The sequence below is a fragment of the Giraffa tippelskirchi genome, chromosome 5 (assembly GCF_054371585.1).
Source record: "Giraffa tippelskirchi isolate mGirTip1 chromosome 5, T2T-mGirTip1v1.2.pri, whole genome shotgun sequence".
Lineage (NCBI taxonomy): Eukaryota > Metazoa > Chordata > Mammalia > Artiodactyla > Giraffidae > Giraffa > Giraffa tippelskirchi.
The window spans coordinates 69938031-69951042 of record NC_137279.1 but is presented as its reverse complement, the minus strand read 5'-3'; positions in this window follow the sequence as shown (position 1 = coordinate 69951042).

Sequence of the window (13012 nt, the reverse complement as noted above, 5' to 3'; positions counted from 1 at the left end):
TAGCTTCTTCTGAGGCCTCTCTCCTTGGTTGGCAGACAGCCACATTCTTGCAGTGTCCTCGTGATCTTTTCTCTTTGCCTGCCTGTCTCTGGTTATGCCTTGTCTTGAGCACATCAGAGTGCATATTTCAGAAGACAACGGAATACCCTGACTTGCAAAGATGGAGAAGTCATTGAAATAGCATGGACTGGGGGAAGGGAAGGCTCAGATGACATCAGCTCCCCAAAATGGGAATCTCACTAAGACTGTAGCTGTCCCGTGTCAATAGAGAACACTGCTGCTCTCATCACAGGCTTTGCATCAAGTACAAACAACCCTGAAGCTACCCAGGGAGGAGGGCTAACATCATGAAGAGAGACTCTGTCTGTGGTCAGGTGAACAGTAACAGCTGAAAGCTGAGAGGACAGTAGTCAAATGAAGAGAAACCTAGGACTCCAGTCCCTACCCTGAACACAAGGCAGGAACAATTGACCATAGAAAACATTGAAATAAGAGCTGCAATGAAGATGATGATAGTAACAATACAACATAAACACAGTTCAACATCTGATTATAGTGAACATCATTGTTAAAACCTTATAGATATGCCTCTATTCAGGTGTAAAGATTATATTGGTGAGGTCCTATATGAAGTATGGTAAGTGTGCTAAAGAAGTATATGATAAATACTAATGTAAATGATAAACTTTCTAATCACTGAAAATAAGTATTTGTAATATGTACTTACAAATAAGCCAATGGTATAGGACTGAATCTATTTTTTATGAAGAACAGATTAAGAACTCATACATTTTATGAAATTTCCTTCTATGAGGGCAAATTCTACCTAGGATTTGTAAGTTTTTTCTCTAAATATGATTTTATTATTACAGACTATAGCTAATTTCAGTTGTTCCTACTGGTCAATATGGGCTCCCCTGGTGACTCAGATAGTTAAGAATCAGCCTGGAATGCAGGAGACCCAGGTTTGATCCCTGGGTTGGGAAGATCCTTGGAGAAGGGAAAGGCTACCCACTCCAGTATTTTTGCCTGGAGAATTCCATGGACAGAGAAGCCTGGTGAACTACAGTCCATGGAGTCACAAAGAATGGGAAACAACTGAGTGACTGGTAAATATATGGTGTAAATTTACATAAAAATAAAATAACTACGGCTATACTTGTAAAGTTATTCATCCTGATTATTACCACATTGTATTCAATCTAGCTTGATTAAACATTTGATTAAAGCTCAGATTTGAAAGTCACTACTTATCATGCATTTTCCTTAATTTTGGTCATTAAAACAGTAACCTCAGATATGCAGATGACACCACCCTTATGCCAGAAAGTGAAGACGAACTAAAGAGCCTCTTGATGAAAGTGAAAGAGGAGAGTGAAAAAATTAGCTTAAAGCTAACATTCAGAAAACTAAGATCATGACATTTGGTCCCATCACTTCATGGCAAATAGATGGGGAAACAGTGGAAACAGTGGTAGACTTTATATTTTGGGGCCCCAAAATCACTGCTGATGGTGATTGCAGCCATGAAATTAAAAGACGCTTACTTCTTGGAAGGAAAGTTATGACCAACCTAGACAGCATATTAAAAAGCAGAGACTTTGCCAACAAGGGTTCATCTTGTCAAGGCTATGGTTTTTCCAGTAGTCATGTATGGATGTGAGACTTGGAATATAAAGAAAACTGAGCTCTGAAGAATTGATGCTTTTGAACTGTGGTGTTGGAGAAGACTCTTGAGAGTCCCTTGGACTTCAAGGAGATCCAACCAGTCCATCCGAAAGGAGATCAGTCCTGGGTGTTCACTGGAAGGACTGATGTTGAAGCTGAAACTCCAATACTTTGGCCACCTGATATGAAGAGCTGACTCATTGGAAAAGACCTGATACTGGGAAAGATTGAAGGCAGGAGAAGAAGTGGATGACAGAGGATGAGATGGCTGGATGGCATCACCGACTTAATGGATATGGGTTTGGGTAGACTCTGGGAATTGGTGATGGATAGGGAGGCCTGGCATGCTGCGGTTCATCGGGTCACAAAGAGTCGGACATGACTGAATGATTGTACTGAACTGAAAACAATGAAAAAAATAACAAAAAAGGAGATAATATATAAAAACACACTTGTTGAGTAATAAGTCTTTGTGTGTTGGAAATCTAGCTATTTGAAAAACCACAGCTAACAGTTCCTTTTACTTTTTGCCCTTAAGATAATCTAATTTTTTTTTAGTTTATTTATTTTAATTGGAGGCTAATTACTTTACAACACTGTAGTGGTTTTTGCCATACATCGACATGAATCAGCCATGGGTGTACATGTGTCCTCCCATCCTGAATATCCTTCCCACCTCCCTCCCCACCCCATCCCTCTGGGTTGTCCCAGAGGACTGGCTTTAAGTGCCCTGTTTCATGCATGGAACTGGTCATCTATTTCACATATGGTAATATACATGTTTCATTGCTATTCTCTCAAGTCATCCCACCCTTGCCTTCTCCTATATAGTCCAAAAGTCTGTTTACATCTGTATCTCTTTTGCTGTCTTGCATATAGGGTCGTTATTACCATCTTTCTAAATTCCATATATGTATGTTAATACACTGTATTGATGTTTCTCTTTGTGACTTACTTCACCCTGTATAATAGGCTCCAGTTTCATCCATCTCATTAGAACTGACTCAAATGCATTCTTTTTTTATATTCCAATGAGTAATATTCCATTGTGTATATGCACGACAACTTCCTTATCCATTCATCTGCTGATTGACATCTAGGTTGTTTCCATGTCCTAGCTATTATAAACAGTGCTGCAATGAATATTGGGGTACAATGTGTCTCTTTCAATTCTGGTTTCCTCAGTGTGTATGCCCAGCAGTGGGATTGCTGGGTTGTATGGCAGTTCTATTTCCAGTTTTTTAAGGAATCTCTACACTGTTCTCCATAGTGGCTGTACTAGTTTGCATTCCTAACAACAGTGTAATTAAGGCTCCCTTTTCTCCACACCTTCTCCAGCATTTATTGTTTGTAAACTTTTTGATGGCAGCCATTCTAACCGGCATGAGATGGTACCTCATTGTGGTTTCAATTTGCATTTCTCTGATAAGGAGTGATGTTGAACATCTTTTCATCTGTTTGTTAGCCATTTGTATGTCTTTGGAGAAATATATGTTTAGTTCTTTGGCCCACTTTTTGATTGGGTCGTTTATTTTTCTAGTGTTGAGCTGCATGAGCTACTTGTATATTTTTGAGATTAATTCTTTGTCAACTGTTTCATTTGCTATTATTTTCTCCCATTCTGAAGGCTGTCTTTTCACCTTGCTTATAGTTTCCTTCATTGTGCAAGAGTTTTTAAGTTTAATTAGGTCCCATTTGTTTATTTTTGTTTTTATTTCCATTACTCTGGGAGGTGGGTCATAGAGGATCTTGCTGTGTTTTATGTCAGAGAATGTTCTGCCTATGTTTTCCTTTAAGACTTTTATAGTTTCAGGTCTTATATTTAGATCTTTAATCTATTTTATTTCTGTGTGTGGTGTTAGAAAATGTTCTAGTTTCATTCTTCTACAGGTAGTTGACCAGTTTTCCCAGCACCACTTCTTAAAGAGATTGTCTTTTCTCAATTGTATTTTTTTGCCCATTCTTTTTACTTATGGAAATGAAGCAGGAAACCTTTTGGATAGAGAACTTGACAAAGGGTCAAATGTTTAGCCATTATGGAAATGAAATCTTAACATTAAATTCTAGAGACACACAAAAAGAGGAGTCATTCAGTTCAGCACCTATGTTAGGATATATAGATAGCAACGTGGGTCATTTAATACATTTAAATTGTCTCATTTAATTTATCATGACCTTAATAACATAGGTGCTCTTTTTAAATGGGCCATGTTGTAAATATTTCAAGATCCAAAAATTTGTGAATTTCTACATATCATTAGATAAAAATTGTACAAATTATCCTGCATAACTGTTTACATTGATATAACTGGGCAGATAAGCTGTAAACAGTTCCCCTTATATTCTGTAGGCAGGCTATCTCTGAACATAAACCTGAATTAATTTCTCATTGTTAAAATAAAATATGTTTACAAAGGTCAGTTTCATAATCATATGGAAATAAGAATTTGTTGTGTAGTCATTAACTCAGTCCATGGGATTTCCCAAGCAAGAATACTGGAGTGAGTTGCCATTTCCTTCGACAGGGGATCTTCCCTATCCAAGAATCGAACCTGAGTCTGGCTTGGCAGGCAGATTCTTTACCACTGAACCACCAGGGAAGTCCCAGATATAAGGATACAGAGGCGAATGTTTTTACTTTTTGTAAGAAGTAAAAGGAGAGAAAGGAAATACTAACTCTCATTGCTTGTAAGCTGTTCCTATAGGTCACATATTTCAGTTGAAAATAAATATTGTGATTAGGAAAGCCAATTCTGAAGACAATGACAAGTTCCAGTAATCCTATAAATATAAATTCAGTAAAAGCTTAGAAACTTCTTTAGATTTGTATATAAATGAAAAACTATTTGTGTTGGTGAGTAAACATGTGCATATTTGTGTATTTTTAAGCTGGATCATCCCTAGTTCTTAATGGTCTTTAAGAAACAGCACTTGCAAAGGTAAAAATTAATGCTTTCCTGACACGCTTACTTAGACCACCAGGAATTTCACTAGGATCTTTTAAAATTTTTATTGGAGTATAGTTAATTTATAATGTTGCTTTAGTTTTAGGTGTATAGCAAAGTGAATCAATTATACATACACATATATCACTCTTTTTCAGAATATTTTCCTATATAAGGCATTATAGAGTATTGAGCAGGGTTCCCTGTGCTATGCAGTAAGTCTTTATTCGTTATGTAGTTTATATATGTGTACTCAGTTGCTAAGTCATGTCTGACTCTTTGCGACCCCACTGACTGCAGGCCACCAGCCTACTCTGGCCTATTCATGGGATTTTCGAGGCAAGAATAGTGAAGTGAGTTGCCACTTCTTCCTCCAGGGAGTCTTCCCAACCCAGGGATTAAACCTGTGTCTCCTGCATTGACACATGGTTTCTTTACCACTCCGCCACTTGGGAAGCCCTATTTTGTATATTAGTGTGCATATATCAGTTTCAATCTTCCAACATATTCTCCCTTCTCCTTACCCCCTGGTAACCATAGGTTTGTCTTCTACATCTGTGACTGTATTTCTGTTTGTAGATAAGTTCATTTATACCCTTTGTTTTAGATTCCACATATCAGTTCAGTTAAGTTCAGTTGCTCAGTCATGTCTGACACTTTGCGACCCTATGGACTGCAGCATGCCAAGCCTTCCTGTCCATCACCAACTCCCAGAGTTTACCCAAACTCATGTCCATTGAGTCAGTGATGCCATCCAACCATCTCATCCTCTGTCATCCCCTTCTCTTACTCCCTTCATTCTTTCCCAGCATCAGAATCTTTTCCAATGTGTCAGTTCTTCACATCAGGTGGCCAAAATATTGGAGTTTCAGCTGCAACATCAGTCCTTCCAATGAGTACTCAGGACTGATCTCCTTGAGGATGGACTTGTTGGATCTCCTTGAAGTCCAAGGGACTCTCGAAAGTCTTCTCCAACACCACAGTTCAAAGACATCAATTCTTCGGCACTCAGCTTTCTTTGTATTCCAAGTCTCACATCCATACATGACTACTGGAAAAACCATAACCTTGATGAGATGGGCCTTTGTTGACAAAACAATGTCTCTACTTTTTAATATGCTGTCTAGGTTGGTCATAACCTTCCTTCCAAGCAGTAAGTGTCTTTTAATTTCATGGCTGCAATCACCATCTGCAGTGATTTTGGGGCCCCAAAATATAAAGTCTACCACTGTTTCCCCATCTATCTGCCTTGAAGTGATGGGACTGGATGCCATGATCTTAGTTTTCTGAATGTTGAGCTTTAAGCCAACTTTTTCACTCTCCTCTTTCACTTTCATCAAGAGGCTCTTTAGTTCTTCTTCACTTTCTGCCATAAGTGTGGTGTCATCTGCATATCTGAGGTTATTGATATTTCTCCTGGCAATCTTGATTCCAGCTTGTGCTTCATCCAGCCCAAATTTCTCATGATGTACTCTGCATATAAGTTAAATAAACAGGGTGACAATATACAACCTTGTCATACTCCTTTTACTATTTGGAACAAGTCTGTTGTTCTATGTCCAGTTCTAACTGTTGCTTCCTGACCTGCATATAGGTTTTTATAAAAGGCAGGTCAGGTGGTCTGGTATGCCCATCTCTTTCAGAATTTTCCACAGTTTATTGTGATCCACACAGTCAAAGGCGTTGGCATAGTCAATAAAGCAGAAATAGATATTTTTTCTGAACTTGCTTGGTTTTTTGATGATCCAAAAGATGTTGGCAATTTGATCTCTGGTTTCTCTGCCTTTTCTAAATCCAACTTGAACATCTGGAAGTTCATGGTTCATGTATTGTTGAAGCCTGGCTTGGAGAAACTTGAGCATTACTTTACTAGCGTGTGAGATGAGTGCAATTGTGCAGTAGTTTGAGGATGCTTTGGCATTGCCTTTCTTTGAGATTCCACATATAAATGATGTCATATGATATTTGTCTTTGTCTGACTTGCTTCAATAAGTATGATGATCACTAGGTGCATCCATATTGCTGCAAATGACATTGCTTCATTCTTTATTATGGCTTAATAATATTCCACTTATATAGTACCACATCTTCTTCAGCCATTCATTTGTTGATGGGCACTTAGGTTGCTTCCATATCCTGGCTCTTGTAAACAGGGCTGCAGTGAATATTTGGGTGCATGCATCTTTTTGAATTACTGTTTTCTCTGGAAATATGCCCAGGAGTGGGGTTGCTGGATCATATGGTAGCTCTATTTTTAGTTTTTTAAGAAACCCCTATACTGTTCTCCATAGTGGCTGCACCAATTTACTTTCCCACCAACAACGTAGGAAGGTTCCTTTTTCCCCACACCCTCTCCATCATTCATTGTTTAGAGATTTTTTTTGATAATGGCCATACTGATCAGCATGAGGCAATACCACATTGTATTTTTGATATGACCCTTTCTAATAATTAATGATGTGTTTTTAGCCATTTGTATGTCTTCTTTGGAGAAATGTCTACTTAGATTTTCTACCCAATTTTTTTTTTTAAGTGTGTTGTTTTCCTTTTTGCAATTGAGCTGCCTGAGCTGTTTGTATATTTTGAAGATTAACCCCTTGGACATTGCTTCCTTTGCAAATAACTTTTTCCCACTGTGAGAGTTTCCTTTTCATTTTGTTTGTGGTTTCCTCTGCTGCCCAAAGCTTTTACGTTTGGGATTTTATTTTTAAAAACTATTTACACTTAAGTAATGAGGAAATACTTTTAAAGAAGTAAAAATATGGCTTATTAAGAATGGATGAATATACGTTTTTGTGAAAATTACATAGTTTGCTAAAATGGACTTGTGTAAAAGAACATAAGCCACAAACCATTGATAATATGTAACATTGTTACTGCATTAAGTGAATAGTTTTTGAATTAAGCCCTAAAAGTCAGTACAAAATCAGTGACTAAAAGTCAGTGGCTAATAAAATTTAAGTTTTTTCTAATGTAGATTCTAATTTTTTTTGATTTGTTTGTGGTATTTTGCATAGTTATTCAGGAATCAATATTCCCTCCAACCTGGGCTTGGCCATTATATGGAACTTCAGAGCCTTCTGCTTGACCATATACTCTGCATCTAGGTACTAGACACTCTGCCTCTCCAAAATGCGGAGCAATAAAACGTGGCAGAATTTGCAGAAAGTTTCTATGGGCCAGGAGCCAGCATAGAGCACATCACTAATGTTCACATTTTATTACTCCAACCTCAGTCTCACAATCAGACTTCACCTTGCAAAGTAAGCTGGCTAAAGAAATGTATTGGGCTGGCAAAACAGTTTGTTCAAGTGTTTATGTAAGATGGTATGGAAAACCCCAAATGAACTTTTTGGCCAACCCAATAGCTATGTTACACTAATGTTTGGTCTTATATAGGATTTGTTGGATATAATTCTGATCATGTTGCTTCAGTTTCCAGAGATAATTATTTCATTAACTTAGTATTAAGTAATTCAACATATGTTTATTAAGTGCCTTCTGTGTACCTGTAATGTTTATTAACAGTGATGTGCTGGTTGATAGGGTAACCAATCACCTCATTTGCCCAGAGCTGATGAGGTTTCTTGGGACTGTAAGTGCTAAAACTGGAATAATCTTAGGCAACCAAAGTGAATGCCCTAAAAATATATATTAACTAAATTACCATTAGGGACATACGCTACCGGCGTCTAATATTGTCATACTTATTGCAAAATATTAGAAAATGCAGATAAAATGAAAATCTGTATGCAGACAAGTATTAATATTTGGGTATATAGCTCTGTAATTACTTAATATAAATGGGCTCATAAAACACAAAGTAGTTTTCCATCTAATACTTTTCTTTGTAGAAGTTGATTTTGCTTACAATCCAGTGGATATGTGTCCCTAACATTATTTTAATATCTTTGAAGCATTTTAATGCAAGAATTCTCAGTTATTTGTCATATTAGCTTTTCACTGTCAGACATTCATTTCAGTTTTTGATAGCTAGAAGCATGGACTGAATTAACATGTCAGGTGCTGCTAGTGGTAAATAAACTATCTGCCAACGCAGGGGACTTAAGAAACACGGATTTGATCACTGAGTCAGGAAGATCCCCTGAAGGAGGACATGGCAACACACTCTGGTATTCTTTCCTGGAAAATCCCATGGACAGAGGAGCTTGGCAGGCTATAGTCCATAGGTTCGCAAAGAGTCAGACACGAATGAAGCAACTTAGCATGCACACACATATATGTTTTGAGATATTTGTGTCAAGCCCAAAGTGGTGATGCTTATATAGCATATAATCCAGGTGTGGCTTTTATTGGAAGAGTCTTACAGGGACAGGAGCAATAGGAGGTACACCACTGCATTCTGGGAAATACCCAGCATTCTGCCTCAGGGTGACAGATTTTTAATCTACTTGATGGAGGCAGCTTCACTTGCTTCTCTGATGCATCAGGGACTGGCTTTCTTGCTCAGAAGTTGCCACTATATGGCCTCTTGAAACCTCAGTCTCCAGTCCTGCTTTACTACCTCACATTCTATCAAAATTATTGACAGTGAGTGGAGCCTATAACTTCATACACTGTGGGTTTCAAGTCCTGACTGGTCTCACTGTGCTCTGAAGGGCTGGGCTTAGCCCTTCAGTCTCAGACAAGTTCGTCTTTTCCTTTCATCTGTATAAATGGGTCAGAACATGTACCACTAGTACTACATCATGGGAATACAGAGTGAGTTTATTTGCAAAAAAAAAAAAGTTACTAGTAATAAACTGGTAGGGCATACATGAAGTCCCAGATATTCAGTACTCACAAGATGGTCTGCAGGAACAATGGTCAATATCCCAACTGAGAGACACTCATAGTTATCCCACTTAATTATACAGATAGGGGTAGGAGACACTAGGAGTCATGTGACAATGGAAGTCCCTGATCCAGGAGGTATCCTCATGAATATTAAGATTTCTCCTGAGCTCAGCGACTGGAATCAGCCTAATGTCTTCTTGATTCAACTCAACCTGCTGAACCATTTCTCCATTAAACTACTAAAAATGGGCAGAAAAAACAACCACCGAAATTGTCTAGATTTGTCTCTCCTCCCTCTCAAGAGGTAACATCATTTAAATAACACTGGTGATATCTTTGATTGAATGTCTGATAGAACATATCTTTAAAATATCTTGCATGTAAGACCCTTTTGGAGATATTTTGCCAACTTTATAATCTTCATTGTCCTTACTATTGAGAATAGAGATTAACTATGTTGCTGTATTTGTAATGATTAGGCAGGCTGAAATATCTGAAAATAAACTCCTTAATAAACAGAAGTTAAAATTTCAAGAAGTATAGTTGGGCAAGGATGAACAGTGAGTCTCTGGAGTCATAGTGATATTTTTAAGTATATTGAAAAACCAAGGGAAAAGCCAAAGAGCTGTGTACTGAGAAAACCTGAGGGAAGAAAGACTAATTCACACGGTCAGCTGTCTTCTTCACAACGACTGCTGTCATGTTCTTCCTTGCTATCCTTTTTTAAAAACAGAGCAACATACAAAACATGGACAAAAAAATCAATGTAAACACATAAAAGGAAAACATAAAAGATGGAAAAGTATTTTTAAATTAGAAGTGGATAATAAAATGTTGAAAAACTATAGACAAAGAAATGTAGCATAGAAGAAATCTTTAAAGATTAAAATGGCATTAACTATAAAAACATTAGTCCTTTTTATTGAAGTATAGTTGATTTACAATGTTTGGTTAGCTTTAGGTGTACAACACAGAGATTCAGCTTTATATATGTGTGTGTATATATGTTTATGTGTGTGTGTGTATATATATATATATATATATACACATATATATATAATTTTTCAGATTATTTCCCCTTGTAGGTTATTACAAAATATTGAGTATAATTCCCTGTGTTATATGGTGGGTCCTTATTGCTTATCTATTTTATGTATAGTAGAGTGTACATGTTAATCCCAAACTCCTAATTTATCCCTCCCTCACTTTCCACTTAGCCATAAGTTTGTTTTCTATGTCTGTGGGTCTACTATTGCTTTATAAATGAGTTCATTTGTATTTCTTTTTTAGATTGTATGTATAAAGGTACCATATGATATTTGTCTTTCCCTATCTGGTTTGTTTCACTTAGTGTGATAACCTCTACATCCATTCATGTTGCTGCAAATGACATTATTTCATTTTTTTTTGTGGCTGAGTAATATTCTAGTACTATTCCACATCTTTATCCATTCCTCTATAGATGAGCATTTAGGTTGTTTCCATGTCATGGCTATTGTAAATAGTGCTGCAGTGAACATTGGGGTGTATGGCTCCTTTTAATTATAGAATTTATTCACACTAATATTTTAATAAATTAAACTTAGAATATAAACATGAAATTTAAAACTAATTCAAATACCTAAAGTTAAAAGATGTAACATTCAGGTAAGATATATCAGTGTTGAAAAATCATGTTAAAAGAGAAAAGTTTAAGATTTTATGACAACTTACGGTACTATAAGATATTTTTAAACAGAAATTTGATGAGTGTATGTACACATAACATACTAGGAGTAGAAAAATAAGATATGAAACACTGTATGAAACGCTTCTGTAGCTGCCACCTCCAAATACTCCTGTTGTGTGTAAGGCTTGTCATGCCCCTAGGAACAAAGAGACTTCCTCCAGCTACAGTCAAGTTAGATCCTATTTTTCATCATGTTTCTTAATAAATGCATAATAGCAGGTAGGCGAGAGGGAATAAAGAAGAGGAAATACAAGCACAGGGGCACACACAGCATATGAGTAGCAAAGTGTAGGACACAATCTGTCTTCCTCTGGAGTTTATTATGGTGCTTAAGTGGTGCTGTTTCACAGAAAATGAAATGACAGAGAGAAAAAAAAAAAACAATAGCAACAAAAGATGATTTTATATTCTCTAACTTTAGTGGATCTCATGATAAACTTAAGAGCTTGTACAAATGCAGATTTTGAGTCTATGGAATAAAAATTCCATCAGTTAGTATGGTTGTTGCCAGAGAATGTTCATTTTCTATGCTCCTCAACTTAAAGTTTAAGAAATGCTACTATATTCCTTCAAGGAGAGTCTGCATTTCCAGGTAGTCCTACATCTCCATTTATGAAGCAAAAATGGAAGGTCTGTATGCTGTTTTAAAACTGTATTTGCTGTAGTCAAAAACTTTAAAATTTCACTACAATAGGTAGAATGGCAGTAAGCATTTTTTCCAATATCAAGATAATATGAGCAATATTTTATTGGTTGATACAGTTACTACAAGTTATTATTGTTGATTCAGTCATTACAAATAACTGAATTATTATTTGTACTAACTGAATCAACCAATTTTCAACCAATCAATTTTTAACCTTTTTGAAAATTACAAGGTTAATATGTATGAAAGTTGCTCAGTCATGTCCGGCTCTTTGCAGTTCCATGGATTGTACCTCATGAGGTTTCTTTGTCCTGAGAATTCTTCAGGTAATAATTCTAGAATGGGTTGCTGTTTCCCTCTACAGAGGATCTTTTGACCCAAGGATCTAACCCAGGTCTCCTGCACTGCAGGCAGATTCTTTACCATCCGAGCTATCGAGGTTAATGAGTAAATTCAAAATAAATTTTTATTTAAAACATAAATACAAGTTTCTACAAGGCATCAAATCACTTGCATTAAAAACATTAAGATTTCCATTCTCTCAAGGAATCTGCTACTGAAAATTGTTTGACTTTTTGTTTTTATTAAGTGTAGTTTAATTTAAAAGTATGGTTTCATAATTTTGAGTGCCGTATCCCATCACTGTAACACTTATAAACAAAATAAAAAACAAACAAAAAAAAATCAAAATTGCACCTGAAAAGACCTATTTGGAGGAGAGTGCTGTGGGAAACAGCAGTCAGTGCTCCACAGCCCTGATCAAATTCCACCAAGCTGAAATAGTAAAGATCCTTTTCTGTGAAGGACACATAGTTCCTCGTTTAGCCCATTTGGTACTGCCTGCATCCTTTGGGGGAAGAAATCTTTTCACCAACTTCCTCCAGAGACCTTGGTTCTGCTTTTGGGATGATCTATACCTCAGTCACCTCCACAGCAGAAACAGAAGCAGGAGTTGAGTGCACACCTGTCTCAGGGTCTACAAAGCTTTTACAGCCTTTATCTTGTTGTGGTATCTTTGAGGCCCCAGGAGTTTCTTTAGGGATTGAATAACCAGAGAATATTTCAGGTTAGACTTTTTATTTCTGTGGCAATAAATTCCCACAAATTAATAGACCAGCTTCTTGGCTTCTGGGCAAACAGGCAACCATGGGCAAATGCTGTACATACATAAAGCTTCAAGACCCTGGTCTTTTATTCACTGGACTCAGTATTATGGCCACCAACACC